Here is an 18,999-nt window from a genome sequence, read left to right as displayed (position 1 = left end):
CAATAAACGTGATCGTTACAAAAACAATATGTTTCTCTTTCGGCACTCCAATCTTTTCGTGTGATACTACAGTGGAAGAAGAGAAGGTTTCAGTGAGTATATGAGAGACCTGCGTCGTCGTCGTGGTTGATGGAATCTGATGTGAGACAAGAGGGGTGATTTTCTGGGTCATACGTCCGAATGGTTCGCGAACCTCTTGTCGACCCCTGTTCACTAGTTTGGGTACTCTGACGTTGACCTCTCTCTATATATACACGGTGGTCCATTGATAGTGACTGGGCTAAATACCTCACGAAGGGGGAAACCAGATGGCGCTATGGCTGGCCCACTAGCTGCATTTTTTTAAAAATAGGGACCCCTATTTTTTTATTACATATTCGTGTAATACGTAGAGAAACATGGATGTTTTAGTTGGACCATTTTTTTCTCTTTGTGATAGATGACGCTGTAATAGTCACAAACGTGTAAGTGCAGACGGTATTTGCTTTGTGATACATTACCCGTTTTAAAATGGACCGTTTACCAATTGCGGAAAAGGTCGATATCGTGTTGATGTATGGCTATTGTGATCAAAATGCCCGACGGGCGTGTGCTACGTATGCTGGTCAGTATCCTGGATGACAGCATCCAAGTGTCCGGACAGTTCACCGGATAGTTAACGTTATTTAAAGGAACAGTAAGTGTTAAGCCACATGTAAAACGTCATCCACGACCTGCAACAAAAGATGATGCCGAAGTAGGTGTTTTAGCTGCAGTCGCGGCTAATCCGCACATCAGTAGCAAACAAATTGCGCGAGAATCGGGAATCTCAAAAACATCGGTGTTGAGAATGCTGCATCAACATCTGTTGCACCCGTACCATATTTCTATGCACCAGAAATGGCATGGCGACGACTTTGAACGTCGGGTACAGTTCTGCCACTGGGCACAAGAGAAATTACGGGACGATGACAGATTTTTTTGCACGCGTTCTATTTAGCGACGAAACGTCATTCACCAACAGCGGTAACGTAAACCGGCATAATACGCACTATTGGGCAACGGAAAATCCACGCTGGCAGTGACAAGTGGAACATCAGCGACCTTGGCGGGTTAATGTATGGCGCGGCATTATAGGAGGAAGGATAATTGGTCCCCATTTTATCGATGGCAATTTGAAATGGTGCAATGTATGCTGATTTCCTACGTAATGTTCTACCGATGTTACTACAATATGTTTCACTGCATGACAGAATGGCGATGTACTTCCAACATGATGGATGTCCGGCACATATCTCGATTGTGGTTGAAGCGGTATTGAATAGCATATTTCATGACAGGTGGATTGGCCGTCGAAGCAACATACCGCGGCCCGCACGTTCAGCGCATCTGACGTCCCCGGATTTCTTTCTGTTCTTTCTGTGGGGAAAGTTGAAGGATATTTGCCATCGTGATCCACCGACAACGCCTGATAACATACGTCAGCGCATTGTCAATGCATGTGCGAACATTACGGGAGGCGAACTACTCGCTGCTGAGATGAATTTTGTTACACGTGTTGCCAAATGCATTGAGGTTGACGGACATTATTTTGCGCATTTATTGCATTAATGTGGTATTTACAGGTAATCACGCTGTAACAGCATGCGTTCTCAGAAATGATAATTTCACATAGGTACATGTATTACATTGAAACAACCGAAATAAAATGTTCAAACGTACCTACGTTCTGTGTTTTAATTTAAGAAACCTACCTGTTACCAACTGTTCGTCTAAAATTGTCAGCCATATGTTTGTGACTATTACAGCGCCATCTATCACAAAGCGAAAAAAGTGGTCCAACGAAAACATTCATATTTCTTTACGTACTACACGAATATGTAATAAAAATGGGGGTTCCTATTTTAAAAACGCAGTTGATATCCGTTTGACCTATGGCAGCGCCATCTAGCGGGTCAATCATAGCGCCATCTGGTTCTTTGTAGTTGTTTCGTTTGACGCTTATTTCGTGAGATATTTGGCCCGGTCACGATCAATGGACAACCCTGTATTTTCTTCAGTGTCGTTTCTTGATAACAACGTCAGCTTATTCCCATGAATTAGCAGCTTTCACTCAGTTAATATTAGACATAAATCCAATCAGCATTTGGATGGCACTTCCTTAACTCTTGTGCAAAAAGGTGTGCACTGTACTGCTGCATCCATTTTCAATAAGCTACCAGAAGAATTCAAAAATCTTAGAAGTAATCTACGCCCTTTCAAATCGGAACTGAAGATACCTCATGGGTCACTCCTTGAAAAATTAAGCTGATTCGTATTTATATTACTAGAGGTTGAAAATCCACTCAGTTGTAAATTTGTTTTATTATCACCACCAGTTTCGGGCTATCGTAAGCCCATCCTCAGGTGTCGCAACTGTGCTGCAGCCCCCGACCGCCACAGTGGACGTGTACTAGGCGCGGTGTGCTGTGAGCGCAGAACGCCTGTTTATATTGTTGATTGCGTTTTTGGTTTTACTTTTTTGGGTTCATAAACATTTTACTTTATTTGTTATTACTTTTATGTTGTAATTTAATGTACTGACACTTTCGATGACCTTGAAGATTTTTCCCTCAAAGTGGTCCTACGGAACTAGACGTGTAAATAAAAAATAAAAAAAATAGCTAACGACAGAGGTACGCGTGGCACTGCCGTCGTTGTGATTTAGTGGGCTTTGAAGTAAAGTGTATGAAGGTGAACTGAATGTCCACGTCTTAGGTTGGAATGAGCAAGGCAAGCTGAGATCTTGTCGGACTACTGTAAGATATCTACCAACAAGATGTTTGGCACCTTCGTAGAAAAGGAGTATACTTCTCTAACAATTAAGATGATCACTGCAAATAAAATGAAACAACTACAGACAATTCACAGGTCTCGTTCAGATATGATTTTATTAATGATCAGTTTCGCCTGCCGCATATTTTTTGACGATGCTTTCCTTGCTTGGAAATTCTTTTCATTCCGTTTTGGTGGTAAGGTTGTCGCAGAACGAGCCCACGAGTAGCTGAGCAGATGGAGTTCTCGTTGTACAAAACATTTGTTACGGCAACATAGTGTGGATGCACAAGTTGCTAAATCAGTCTGACGGTCCTTAAGCATTTCAATGCAGTTCATGGGGCGTGGCTAAATTGTAGAGCACCTTGTTATTACAGTTAGGTTTTTCCGGGGATAACCTCATTGTATCTCATAGCTCGTTTTTACAGTTTACAGCAAAACTAAACTTTGATGCATTTTAATTCTCTTATATTTCAGTGTTCCAGTTCAGTTATTATGAGAATGTAACTTACATTCAAGAATTATTGAGATTATCACTATTTATGCCAGATTATAGCGACACGAACGTCAACTGAAAATTATGCAAATTTTCTTTACACCTTCCACCTAACGTTACCCACTAATAGATACAGATAACTACAATTCTTTCTCCGACCCTCCGCCAACTATAAATCAAAGTTCGCGATATGCCTTCCATATCAGAACTGAAGGTATAATTGGAGAGATGGACCCGACCTTCCTTTTTTCCGCTGCTTACAATTCAGGCCAAATCTCCAACCTGCCGCTATTATCTCGACGTCTTCCTCACGAGTGAGCGACTGCTACACAGCGTGAATATCGCTGTTAAACATTCTTCGACAGGTGACGCTGCATCACATGTTCCCTCAGTGACGTTATGTCGATTATTGCTAAAAAAGAAGAAACAATTCGCTCAGTGTTACTTGCTCCAGGAAAATTATTTGGAGAAAATGATTAGAATCTGGTACTTTTACAAAAGTAAAAGAGGAATATATTCTCCAAATACGACATTGTTCGTGTAGGACCATCCTGAAATTTCTGAAAGTGGAGCAGGTAAAAAGTCTGTTAATATTAGCTGTATGAATGCAAAGTGCTCTTAAATAGTTTATGATTCGAAATAAAAGATTTCCGTTAAGAAATTCAGGACTGATCGATATATTCCAGTTAGAGAATTCAAGATGTTCGAAAAAAGAGAGAAAGTTAATTTTATTTTATACGATATCTTGTATCCTAAGCCAAATTAAGTAACCAAAACCACATTTAAATTAAGAATATTTCAAAAGTGCATATTACAGATATTACGTGTAATCTACAAGAATTCGGATAAACGCTACGCAATGAATGGCAGTAAATGCCGTCGTCTTTGCAGTCTACAGCCGGGATAATTGTATCTTGGGCTGCCGACAGAACAAAAGCGTGCCGTTATCGGCTGATCACGCAGCGCCTGTGTGTGTCTGCCAAATCGCGGCTTCATGCGGTGAATGTCGCATCCACTCAATTTGCATAAAATTTACATGGAGCTGTTTCACGCAGGCGGAATTTCAAAAATAAGTACACCGATCGTCGGATCTCGGCGTTAGGCTGCAAAAAAATCCGACTGTTAGCAGCAACAAAAATATTCATGCGGGGAAACGGTGGAAATTGTGAAACCGAGGGATACACCCTCAGTCTGAGCGATTACGCGACGCATGTCGACTGCCAACGATCAGCGATTTACACACTGGCAGACTTGATGGGCATCAGCGCTGGGCAACGAAATTTCTCGGAAAGCAATGTGAGGCGTTGTGCATACAATTTCGTCGGCGCATTCAGAATACATCGAACATAGAGCGAAATCCTAGATTCACGATACACCGGAAATTTTTCGTAATTCGTCTGGGGACATGAGCTGTATTGCACTGGAAAGAGATACGATATTTCCATATGGGACGCTCGTCACGTCTCCCTTTTGAGCCTCTCTGCGCTCGACTGATGAAAACAAATCTGCGAATCGATTGTTTCTCCAACAAGAGAGTGACTTGCCACATCGTTTAGAAATTTTGTGGACATTTTTGCTGAATTTCACGCCCGTTGCTTCCTCGGTCACAAGTTTTATTTTCATTCTAGTAACTAGCTAGCGATTAAGAAACATCATTAGGTTTTAAAGGAAATTCAGCGTGTCCTCCGCTCATACTATTCTTTAAGATATAAGTCAAAGAAACGTGTGACAATATTACTCGAACATACCGCTAGCGATCAATCAACCTTTTATATATTGCAAACGGCTATAAGCTATAACCTTGATAACATTCGGTTAGTTACTTACACAGTAAGTAAGCAGTGCGGTGTTCGAGAGGCTAGACGTTGTACCTAAAGGATGTCCCCATAGAGGATGTCCCTTAATCTTAACCCTAAAAGCCTACACTGTTTACTCATGATACACTATTGACCATTAAAATTGCTACACCACGAAGATGACGTGCTACAGACGCGAAATTTCACCGACAGGAAGAAGATGCTGTGATATGCAAATGATTAGCTTTTCAGAGCATTCACACAAGGTTGGCGCCGGTGGTGACACCCACAACGAGCTGACATGAGGAAAGTTTCCAACCGATTTCTCATACACAAACAGCAGTTGACCGGCGTTGCCTGGTGAAACGTTGTTGTGGTGCCTCGTGTAAGAAGGAGAAATGCGTACTATCACGTTTCCGACTTTGATAAAGGTCGGATTGTAGCCTATCGCGATTGCGGTTTATCGTATGGCGACAATGCTGCTCGCGTTAGTCGTGATCCAATGACTGTTACCAGAATATGAATCGGTAGGTTCAGGAGGGTAATACGGAACGCCGTGCTGGATCCCAACGGCCTCGTATCACTAGCAGTCGAGATGACAGGTATCTTATCCGCATGGCTGTAACGGATCGTGCAGCCACGTCTCGATCCCTGAGTCAACAGATGGGGACATTTCCAAGACAACAACCATCTGCACGAACAGTTCGACGACGTTTGCAGCAGCATGGACTATCAGCTTGGAGACCATGGCTGCGGTTACCCTTGACGCTGCATCACAGACAGGAGCGCCTGCGATGGTGTACTCAACGACGAACCTGGGTGCACGAATGGCAAAACGTCATTTTTTCGGATGAATCCAGGTTCTGTTTACAGCATCATGATGGTCGCATCCGTGTTTGGCGACATCGCGGTGAACGCACATTGGAAGCGTGTAATCGTCATCGCCATACTGGCGTATCAGCTGGCGTGATGGTATGGGGTGCCATTGGTTACACGTCTCGGTCACCTCGTGTTCTCATTGACGGCACTTTGAACAGTGGACGTTACATTTAAGATGTGTTACGATCCGTGGTTCTACCCTTCATTCGATCACTGCGAAACCCTAGATCTCAGCAGGATAATGCACGACCGCATGTTGCACGTCCTGTACGGGCCTTTCTGGATACAGAAAATGTTCGACTGCTGCCATGGCCAGCACATTCTCCAGATCTCTCACCAATTGAAAACGTCTGGTCAATGGTGGCCGAGGAACTGCCTCGTCACAATACGCGAGTCACTACTCTTGATGAACTGCGGTATCGTGTTGAAGCTACATGGTGAAAGGTCTCTGTTGGATTCCTTTCATGTTTAATTTCTCAAATTTGTTGTCTTTTATGGAATAAATTCCTCTTCTAAATCTACTGTGGCGTTTCTGACTATCTGGGAGGAGACTGAGTATTGGAACGTGTTACTTTTACACGTAAACAAGAACGATCTGTCACACTACTACACTTTAAAACACAGTTAATATGTAATTCATGTCACACAGTCTCATACGTAACCTACATCCGCTTTCTTTTATATACTGTATATGATAAGATACTGTCATCCCCCTTCCCTTCTGTGTGAGAGGATGAATGATCAAATGTGTTTGTAGTTGCATGCTTGAGGGTAGCAGACAAGGCTGTCTGCTAGAGAACAGTAGGACCAACGTCGGAACAGGTAGCTACGGTTCCTAAAAGCAAAGAGGTTTCTATTCTTAGTACAATCCGGTCCGTCCCTTGTCATGTTGGTATAGGAAGCTGCCCCTCTGGCCCGTTCCATTGGTCTTCGTGAGCGACTCTCAGGAAGCACGCTGGGTAGTAGGCAGTTGGGCAGTTGCAGTCTGGCGGTAAGCAGTTGCAGTCTGGCAGTAGGCAGTTGCAGTCTGGCGGTGGCGAGCGTCTGAAATGGTAAGATCTCCGGCTAAGCGCGTGTCTGCTAAGTCCGTAGGACAATGGAACTGTTAAGCTCAGCCTGAGAATTTAATCACCTTTATTTCGGGTTAGCTCTAAGATATCTAAGGTTATCTTAAATTGCAGCGTAGTGTAATTCTCGTGTGAGGTTCATATTATTTTCCGGGAGTTGCTTTGTTACTACTTTGTGAGTAAAGTGGAACCATGTGTTGATCAGTAACTCTAAGTAAGATCAATCTTAAATGCAAATGCTTGTGTGATTATAACGTCTCGTCTTGACAATATTTTGAATATAGCAACTTTTCTTTATGTTCAACCCACGTGGCGTGTACTTTGTGAGACCAGTACCACGTGCTTATATAACTGTTTGACCCGTCAGGTTAACAGTAAGACGTTAGTAACCAGTTCGAGGTTTTTCTTTTGTAATTTGCTTTTCGATCTAATTTATTTTTATTATCTAAATTATTGTGGAGTTATACGCTTTCTGTAAACCAAGTTGACCATGTGAACCATGTGGTGTAATCATCAAAGTAGCCCTCAGCTATTCTTCTTGGGAAGATTTCACAAAGAGTTAATATGAATTTAGTATACCAGTGTGTGGTAATTACATGACGGACGGGATTGTGCTACGAACGTAATTTCTTTGACTGAAAATTTGAATCTGTTGGTTGTGGTTAACTTTCTCTTGCATGTGTTTCAATGTTCTTTGTGTGTTGTTTTATGAATCCAGTGTTGTATCCAGTCTCCCAATCTTGGGTCCATATTTTATGTGTTCCGTAAGATTCCAATCTCACATTTTCACAATCGTAAATAAGGCACCAGCTCAGTTATAACTCACGTATAATATGCTGAAATTTCAATAAACAATCTTAAAATAAATTTGCAAATATAAACTGATTTCTTTCTTTTTATTTAAATTCTCCTTTTATATATATATATATATTACCGGTTGTTGTGTGACTGTAAAATATTATAATCAATGTTAGTCTGATTGGTAATGTGGTAAACCTAGACTAGTTACCTGCTGAAACAGTTGCCCAGTAAACGCACGGTTAACCTCCCCAGACAGCTCACGGCTTTTAACCCGCTTTTATTGACCATCAGTACCGCTATCCAGCATACCAAATTCCTGTAGAAATATTACACATGGCGACCCTGTTCTGTGATTCCTTTAGACTCTGGAATCTCTGATACGTTAGATTGCGAGCGTGTTATAATCTTAATTTTTTTTCCCTACAGCGCTCAAACAACTTTTGCGTTGTTTCTGAGCAGACGTTCAAAAGATTCACGGCGTTGTTGATCGGCGTTGTGTTGTTTGTCTTGTTTTGTTTTCTATATTTGTTTGTTCTATATATGTGTGTTTTTTTTCTCTCGCTTGTAAATTCCACTGTTTCGATCAAACATAAAAATTTGTTTTGCGTGTGAAAAAGTGCGTACTAGGTTGGGTGTCTTTCTTGTGACTGTCGTAATTTTTGGGGGACACATGTATTGAGATTAGTGTGTTGCGTACTGGGTGTAAATTGCACTAATGCTGACACGTAACCAAGCTAAAAGTAAGCGGTCCGACAACTTAAGCAACATGGACCAAGGGGATAATTTGATTTCGAATGTTAACGCGTCGGGCGGTTCCGAAAATGCAATGGGTAATACTTCAGACGAAATGGAAAACAGCACGAACGGCCTCACATCAGAGCCACAAATTAATTTGCCTCCAACTAACCAAATTGATTTGGCAGAACTCATGAAAGCCTTATTGCAACAAAATAAAGAATCGTTCCGAGAACAAAAAGAATCATCAGAAAAATCGTTCCGAGAACAAAAAGAATCATCTGAAAAATCGATCCGCGAGCTAGGCAAACAAATGACGCAGAAATCTGAAAAATCTATCCGCGAGCTAGGCGAACAAATAGACGAAAAACTAATCCAGCAGACAAATAAAGTTGACAAGTCGATGCAGAGAGTGTCCGATGATATCTCACAAAGAATAAACAATCTGGCAAGTGAAATAAAAAGTGATATTATGAAAGAATTAGGCCGAACATTTGAACAAATCGATGACCGTCTGCAAGCCCTAGAACAGAGCAAGCGGAGTGGCGAGGCTGAATCTAAAGAAAGCGAAGAACGGCTACTTAGGAATTTCCAAGAGCTGAGGGAAGAATGCCAAAGGGAACACCATCAGGTACTCTAGAGGGTCCAAGAGGCGGAAACGCATTGTCCCACGTCCGTTAGCAACACAATAGCGGACAACAGTTTAGCGATCCACGCGTTGGAACAGCAGGTTGAACAATTGAAGCAGACTGGGTCGGAGGACAAGAGACAAATAGATGATAAGATTGCGGCATTAGCGGACATTGTAGGCACGATGAAGCTGACGGAAAGCGAGAACAATACTACACCGGTAGCGGCCGCAGAGACCGAAGAAGTGCGTTCGCTTCTTAAATTTCAGAAGGGACAATTCGAAGTGAACAGGCGACACAAAGCAGTAACAGGCGAATTACAAGAACGCGTGGCGCATCTGGAAAACCGCATGGCGTGTGATTCCGAACTCGCCAATAGCAATAAAAATAGCCGTACGAACAGTGCAGAGAGGGACTCCGGCCACGAGGGAGATTTTGACGACAGGGAAGAATGTAATTTAAGGGGCAGACATGAGAGACATAGAAACATTCAAGGGCCTCGCCAGGAGGAACTGCGGGGATTTGATTTCAAACATTTCATTACAGTAAGAAAGTTTGAGATATTCCGAAATTCGCAAAAAGGAATACATCCACGTGCATGGCTCGAGCAATTTGAGTTTTGTCTTCCCCCCGACTGGGCAAGTTCACATAAGATAGAATTTATGTGTGGCTATTTGGAAGGCGAACCGGCGAGACGCATGAGGTCGGCAGCGCGTCACTGCAACTCCACTCGGGAGTTTCGACAAGCCTTTCTGTCCGCCTATTGGTCGGAAGCGGCACAAGATAGGGTCAAACATGGCATAATTATGCTGCCAAATTTGAACCAGTCTGGTTTCGGCAGCCCTGCACGCCTATTCGACCACATGCTGCAGGCAAATCAATTTTTATACGACCCATACGGGCCTGCGGAACTAATTAGGATATGCATCACCAAATTGCCGATGCACTTGCGGCACGTCATTCTTGCGGGACGATGCAAAGAGGACGTGGAAACGTTTAAAACACTTCTCCAAGAGTTGGAATATAATATAGCAGAATGCCCGCCTAATCAGGCACAAAGTTATTACGGGGCACAGCAGCGCGACCGCAGTCGTGGCCGTATTACTAATCAACGGCGTGACTGGTCGTCGCGACGCGAACGAAACAATAATCGGGACCGGCCGTATAGAAACTGGGGTGACAGTCGCGAACACAGGTGGAACAACAGAAATGATCGAGGACGTAGACAAGATCGTGAACGCTACAGGTACGGCAACCAGAATCGGTACTACGATGAATACGGTGGGAATAGGACTGTAGGCGGAGCACCTCATGATGTAGAAATTCGGCCGGCCAACCCTAGACATAATCCGGCAAATGGAACTGAACAAAACCGGCAATGACAAACGATCAGCGCAGAAGGCGCCCAATCGGAACAAATGAGCGACATGGCAAATGAGTACATAGGGTCTATAGAGAGGAGAATGAATTGATTAGTTTAAATTTGTGACGAATGCATTTTGAATAATATGTTAGTAAAAATAGTGATAAAGATATTTCTATGTGATGGTTGAAGTGATGTTTGTAGTTTTTTTTTAATTCGTTTTCTTTCCTTGTGCAATTAGGATTTAGTTTGATTCAAACGTAAAGATAAAAGTTTTCCTTGTGAACGAGTGAAATGCTGTTTTTTTGTGTGTAAATTGAATGGAGTCGCTCCTGAGAGAAGCAAGATCGTTGCTGAATTAGTGCAAAAACTCAGGGGAATATCCGATCTGTGGGTATAATGGGTCTGGCAAACCCAGGTCCCCAGCTGTTAGTAGCCTTGTTTCCGATTTTCTGCTTTCAGTGCTACTATCTATCTATTACTATTCTATATCTGTCTGTATAAATGAGGATCTCTTACTATAGTATGCGTGTTGTATGAATATTTTAAGATAGGAGAACTCTGAGAAAGGAATGAGTAAGTTTAGAATCTTGAAATCAGGATGCGATAATACGATTGTTTAACCATTGGCTTCCCAATATGCGATGATATGTTAATATTGATGATATATGTCTTTTTTTGTTCTTTATAGCTGAGTACCTAAAGTGCTGTCTGTGGATTTCGTAAGTAGATTGATTCCCTTCTAGGTGAGAGAAGAATTGTGGTTTGTGTAATTTACGTGGACCTGAAATATTATTGTGGTAGTCAAATACGAGCAGTTTTTCAGCAAATGGAGAATGGTACAGAAATATGGATCCTTTTTGTAGTCTTGATTGATGTTGAGCCAAAGCCTGGAAAATTATTCTGCGTTAATACTTGTCCTAGAAAAGCGACGTTTATGTGTTTTGCTGATGCTGTGAGCATTACAGCTTACTGTTTTCGCTGGTGCGGGATGCACTGCAGCCTATATGATGTGTACTGAGGAAATTTCCCTCTTGAAGGTAGAGGATGATTAAATAATTTTGAATAAGGAACCAAGGAAAGCTTGGTTTAAGGTAATAAGGATGAAGCAAAACATTTGTCATTTAAACTACAGGAGGATTCGAATCTTTTGTGTCTGTTGGAAGTTCAATATGTTAAGATGATACTGTTTTACAGAATAGAGGTGACCACAATTTTGCCATTCATGAGAAATGAATCCAGAATAACCACCACAGGCGAAATAACTGATTTGGAAGCGAAAGGTAACGTAAAGAAGGAACGAAATCGCAGCAAAATGGGTAAGAAAATGTAGTATAACCTGTATAGTGCAGACATTTTTTTTACCGTTCTCAGAGCCATCTGTGTGACTAATTCTTGTGATAACGTAATTTTAGATGAAATTTTCTTACTGTTTTATGTGTGAATATATGAGTATGATAAATGTATAATTGCGAGTCTCTTTTCAGGCGTGTGAACTGGTATAAATGTTTTTGCGTGTAAATAACCATTGTTCTTTTTACTGTGTATGTTTAAGGAAAGTTTCTCCATATTTATCATGTGACAAGACGTATGCCGCGAGCGTCAAGAACAGTACGAAGTAGAACAATGTTGTAGTGGTATATACATGGTGTTGAAATAGCATTGAAGTAGCTTGTTGGATTAATTAGTAGTGGATAGAAGTAGAATTATGAGTAATGCATGTGTATGGGTAGTTAGTTTGTAGAATAGACAACAGGTGTGCATGTGTGTGTGTGTGTAAATAACATGTGAACCCTATGCTGTCCTGACCTATACTTGCGCAAGGCATAATCCTATTCATTTTAGTGAATTAATAAATAGCATTTGATTTATTAGAACGTAAGTGAACCACATTAGTGATGTGGATTTAAATATTATATTGTCAGTTCACTTAATTTTTATTTTATTTTTACATTGTCAAGTCATTTCACTTTTATTTTTTTTACATTGTCAAGTCATTTAAATTGTATTTTATACTGTCGATTCATCTAATTTTTTTTATTAAAAAAATATTAAGTCTCATGTTTGTTCTTAAAAATTGTGAAAGACAATACTAAGTGGTATTATGTATGACATTGTGTAATCACATAAGGATGATGAAAAATTTCTGTGAATGCAGTTGAGAACGTGAAAGCGAACCGGCAAAACTCTTAAGAGACAGCGGGAGCAGCCGGACTAGTTGTAAACTGGCGGGTTTCCCAGCGGGACACGCTGTCAACCGGGACACTTTGGGAGCGCGGCCGACAACAAAAGAAGGGCTCCGGCAAACACTTTCCTTTGTACCTGGAGCTAATGGGCGGCCGCCCCGCGCGACCCTTCCTGAAGGGAATGACCTGAGATGGGCAAGCAGTCCACCGCGCGGAAATCCATCTCCTGGCAACGCACCACACGCACGCGACCGTGACGAGACGGCCGCGGTGAAACAAAACAAGGGGCGTGGAGCCTTTTGACAGGTACTGTCCAAAGAAACTTGCAGACGTCAACGACGCCTATCGACATTTCCTGACGGATGCCTACTGTCAAGCGACAGTAAATCATGGTTCGATGTTCTCTGGTCGCTAAGGGTGACACAAAGAACAGCCATTAAGTGTCATCCTTGCCCAAGAATATCAACCTGGCGTGTCAATCGAGGATACCGCACGAATTTGACAACACAAACATGGAACCAAATCGAGATGTACGTGACACAGACCACCAAGAGAAACTTCATGAGAGGGCAGAGACGGCGGGATTGCACGCAACAGATGGACAAAAATCCCTACTGACTGCTGCGGCGACGAACCCCCTCCCCCACCCCTTATATTGTGCCTCGGAACAGTGGAACTAGTGAGTGTATCAGTGAACAGTGATTATACGGTTCTTAGTTCAATGCATATACGTGTGTCTCTGTCACAGAAACTTTGACTCGTGTGTTTTGCAGGGACTCGATTTATTGGTGTTTATTAAACTCTGACTCTTGTATTTTGCAGGTGTTCTATATTTTTTTTAAACTTTGACTCCTGTATTTTGCAGGTGTTCTATATTTTTTTTAAACTTTGACTCTTGTATTTTGCAGGTGATTCATTTATTGGTGTTTTGTTTTAGATGTTGACTATTGTACTGTTTTATTGATCAATGTTTGTTCTTGTGTTAGGTATTAGATTTGTGATATTTTGTTTCATAAATTCATTACTGTGGCACTGCTTCCTTTATCAGTCAGATTGCTATTCATTCTCATTGGGCTGTGATCGATTAGCCTTTGCATGGGGCATATTTATTGTGAGGAACCCCTTAAGGGTAACAATCACACAATTATTGTAGTTTCAGTATAATGACACAGTGCTCATTGTTTGCTAACTAACTGAAATATTGTAGAGTGATTAAATAAGTGCCACATAGTTAGGTTAATTCTACAGATTATTAGTTTTATAAGATATAGAATTTTTTTGCAATAACCACTTTGTAAAACGTTTTTTCTCTTATCTTTTTTTTTGCTTTTGCGGATTGTGCATTGTAATGTTCTGCCTTGTAATACTGATGTTATTTCATGTTCCTTTTTAATTGCTGTGGCACCTTTGCTATTTTCATAAATTTTGCCTGTTAATAAACAGTCATAAATTTGCCTGTGATCAGTTGGCTCTTGCAATGAGCGAATACTGGTGAACTCCATTAGGGTAACAACCAGAAATTGTTTTCATATTAATGACACAGGAAACATTGTTTAATTTCTCAAATTTGTTGTCTTTTATGGAATAAATTCCTCTTCTAAATTTACTGTGGCGTTTCTGACTATCTTGTAGGAGACTGAGTAGTGGAACGTGTTACTTTTACACGTAAACAAGAACGATCTGTCACACTACTACACTTTAAAACACAGTTAATATGTAATTCATGTCACACAGTCTCATACGTAACCTACATCCGCTTTCTTTTATATACTGTATATGATAAGATACTGTCATCCCCCTTCCCTTCTGTGTGAGAGCATGAATGATCAAATGTGTTTGTAGTTGCATGCTTGAGGGTAGCAGACAAGGCTGTCTGCTAGAGAACAGTAGGACCAATGTCGGAACAGGTAGCTACGGTTCCTAAAAGCAAAGAGGTTTCTATTCTTAGTACAATCCGGTCCGTCCCTTGTCATGTTGGTATAGGAAGCTGCCCCTCTGGCCCGTTCCATTGGTCTTTGTGAGCGACTCTCAGGAAGCACGCTGGGTAGTAGGCAGTTGGGCAGTTGCAGTCTGGCGGTAAGCAGTTGCAGTCTGGCAGTAGGCAGTTGCAGTCTGGCGGTGGCGAGCGTCTGAAATGGTAAGATCTCCGGCTAAGCGCGTGTCTGCTAAGTCCGTAGGACAATGGAATTGTTAAGCTCAGCCTGAGAATTTAATCACCTTTATTTCGGGTTAGCTCTAAGATATCTAAGGTTATCTTAAATTGCAGCGTAGTGTAATTCTCGTGTGAGGTTCATATTATTTTCCGGGAGTTGCTTTGTTACTACTTTGTGAGTAAAGTGGAACCACGTGTTGATCAGTAACTCTAAGTAAGATCAATCTTAAATGCAAATGCTTGTGTGATTATAACGTCTCGTCTTGACAATATTTTGAATATAGCAACTTTTCTTTATGTTCAACCCACGTGGCGTGTACTTTGTGAGACCAGTACCACGTGCTTATATAACTGTTTGACCCGTCAGGTTAACAGTAAGACGTTAGTAACCAGTTCGAGGTTTTTCTTTTGTAATTTGCTTTTCGATCTAATTTATTTTTATTATCTAAATTATTGTGGAGTTATACGCTTTCTGTAAACCAAGTTGACCACGTGAACCATGTGGTGTAATCATCAAAGTAGCCCTCAGCTATTCTTCTTGGGAAGATTTCACAAAGAGTTAATATGAATTTAGTATACCAGTGTGTGGTAATTACATGACGGACAGGATTGTGCTACGAACGTAATTTCTTTGACTGAAAATTTGAATCTGTTGGTTGTGGTTAACTTTCTCTTGCATGTGTTTCAATGTTCTTTGTGTGTTGTTTTATGAATCCAGTGTTGTATCCAGTCTCCCAAACTGTAAAAGATTATAATCAATGTTAGTCTGATTGGTAATGTGGTAAACCTAGACTAGTTACCTGCTGAAACAGTTGCCCAGTAAACGCACGGTTAACCTCCCCAGACAGCTCACGGCTTTTAACCCGCTTTTATTGACCATCAGTACTGCTATCCAGCATACCAAATTCCTGTAGAAATATTACAATGGGCACTGTACCTGTACACGCCATCCAAGCTCGGTTAGACTCAATGCCCAGGCGTATCAAGGCCGTTATTACGACCAGAGGTACTTGTTCTAGGTACTGATTTCTTAGGATCTATGCACCCAAATTGCGTGAAAATGTAATCACATGTCAGTTCTAGTATAATATATTTGTCCAATGAATACCCGTTTATCATCTGCATTTCTTCTTGGTGGAGCAATTTTAATGGCCAGTAGTGTATATGTCCATGATACATTTTTTGCGCCGCTCCCTGGGATAGATTTAGGAACTGGAATCTTAAAGCGTACAACGGCAGTATCAGTGCAGGAAAATAACACAATGTTTTTCGTAGATGACCCAGTTGAAATCTGCAATCATGATGCAATGAAAGGCCAGAAGCACATGCGTGAAACCACCATTGCCGTTAAGACTTAAATGCAAAAAATTTTAGATACATGTACAATTGGTGACGTTCAGTTACTTCAGAGACTGTTGAAATCGTGTTTACACGATCGCCGCTCAAATCAATGAGACAAGCATCACATCAGCTCCATACTAGTGTACACAACACGCTGCACAGTGTTATACAAACGTTTCGAAGTCCACTTACAAAATTCAGATTTTACACGAACTGAAACTACGTGATTACGAACAACTTGTCATTCCATATTGAAGAGAATAGATGCTTCTTGTAACAAATTGCGTCATTAAGTAACGTTGTAAGCGGGTGTAGCGTGGGAATTCGTGCTAACAACGAGGGGGAGAGGGGGGGGGGAGGTTGAGCACAAAACTGATGGCCCGAATGGAAGTGTGTGGTAACCCTAAGCACGACAATGTAAACGGCATGTTGGAAACATCTGTCACTGGTACAGTGTACTTGGATATGCTTCAGAACTGTGCTGTACTGAAATTTCAGGAGATACAACCCATTAATCCCCGTACCGGTGGATTGGAAGGTTCATCAAGATCGCCATACTTTATCCCCTTGAGATTTTTCCCTTGCGGGTATGTTAAGGTCAAGGTGCGTGCGGCGCCTGTACAGGATATGCACACACTGCACGAACGCTTCAAACTACTGGAAATGTCACCCCATAAATGCTGCAAAATATGTGGTCTGTGACGGAGTGTCGTTCGGATCGTTTGCGTGTCATTAGTACTGTTCATACTGAGCGCATTAAATAAAATGGCATACGACTGACAACTTCATGAATTTATGCATATAAGATACACTGAAGAACCAAAGAAACTGGTACTCCTGCCTAATATCGTGGAGGGCCCCCTTGAGCACGCAGAAGTGCCGACCGACGAGATACCATGGACACGAATAATGTCGAAAGTAGTGCTGGAGGTAAGTGACACCATGAATCCTGCAATGCTGCCCACAAATCCATAAGAGTACGAGGTGGTGAAGATCTCTTCTGACCATTACGTTGCAAGGCATCCCAGATATGCTCAATGAAGTTTACGACTGGGTAGTATGGTGGCCAGCGGGTACGTTTAAACTCAGAAGAGTGTTCCTGGAGCCACTCTGTAGCAATTCTGGATGTGTGGGATATCGCATTTTCCTGCTGGAATTGCCCAAGTCAGTCGGGATGCACAATGGACATAAAAGGATGTTTGTGTACGTGTCGCCTGTCAGTGTCGTATCTAGACGTAACAGGGGTCCTGTATCACTCCAACTGCATACCCATACACTATTACAGACCCTCCACCAGCTTGAACAGTCCCCTGCTGACATGCAGGGTCCATGGATTCATGAGGTTTTCTCCATATCCGTAACACGTCCATCCGCTCGATACAATTTGAAACGGGACTTGTCCGACCATGTTCCCAATCATCAATGTCGGTGTTGACGGGCCAGGGGAAACGTAAAGCGATGGTTCGTGCACTCATCAAAGGCGCACGAGTGGTCCTTCGGCTCCGAAAGCCCATATCAATGACGTTTCTTTGAACGGTTCGCACCCTGACACTTGCCGATGGCCCAGATTTGAAATCTGCAGAAACTTGAGAACGGGTTGCATTTACGTCACGTTGAACTATTGTTTTCAATCGTCGTTGGTCCCGTTCTTGCAGAACCTTTTTCCGGCCGCATCGATGTCGGAGATTTGATGTTTTACCAGATTCCTGATATTCACGGTACACTCGTGAAATTTTTGTACGGGAAAATCTCCACTTCATCGCTACCTCGGAGATGCTGTCTTCCATCGCTCGTGCGACGACTACAACACCAGGTTAAAACTCGCTTAAATCTTGATAACCTGCAATTGTAGCAGCAGTAACGATGATAACAACTGAAGCAGACACTTGTTGTCTAATATAGGAGTGGTCGACCACAGCGCCGTATTCTGACAAATTAGATATCTCTGTATTTGAATAAGCATGCTATACCAGTTTCTTTGACGCTTCAGCGTGTTTTGTGCCTGTGTCGGTGTTATTTGTAGTGTTTTGATCATTTTGTATCGGGTAAACATAGTAATATTATATTTACCTTGTTGTTTATTTAGGGCAGAAAGTTCAACATACTAATCACTGAATTTAGTTGCGTTGTGTGGAATACAGGCTCAAAATGAATTTATTGAGTTAAAGGAAATACGGATGCCAGTCACTGGAGTAGGAAAATAAATAGTTTAAAACAGTCAAATCATCGCAAACGGAGAGAAACATTGGCATATATTTAACACACTCAAGTTCACTTACGAACGATTTCGTTCTCAATGAAAAGAGAGAAATTTGTTCTAACAAGTAGGACTATTAAGACATCAGGGATTAGCTTCCATGTTATTAAAGGGAGCTGTAGCGGGAAGAAACTATCGGAATGGATACGTATCGGAACACGCCGTACAAATAACTGAGGACATCAGGTGCAAATGCTACATTAGGGTAAAGTAATTAGTAGCGGATCGAATCAAAGCACTCAGGAGAAGATTTCAAAATAGGGTCCACCACAGGTTCGTGTAACACATTGTTTTGCAAGTTTCCCTTTCTGGTGGTCAATGACTTTAAAACAGAGGACAATAATAATTTTGGTAAATTAAAATACTTTTATTAAAATGAGGACGAAATCTCGAAATTTTACTATACGTATTTAAAGAACCAAACAAATATAACAATACAAGGTGAAGTATCTGCGCTAGCAGAATAGAAATGCGAAAAAAACAAGTACGAAAACAATTTATTGG

This window comes from Schistocerca nitens, chromosome 2, assembly GCF_023898315.1.
Source record: "Schistocerca nitens isolate TAMUIC-IGC-003100 chromosome 2, iqSchNite1.1, whole genome shotgun sequence".
Lineage (NCBI taxonomy): Eukaryota > Metazoa > Arthropoda > Insecta > Orthoptera > Acrididae > Schistocerca > Schistocerca nitens.
The sequence above is the reverse complement of the archived record's forward strand: the minus strand, read 5'-3'. Positions refer to the sequence as shown.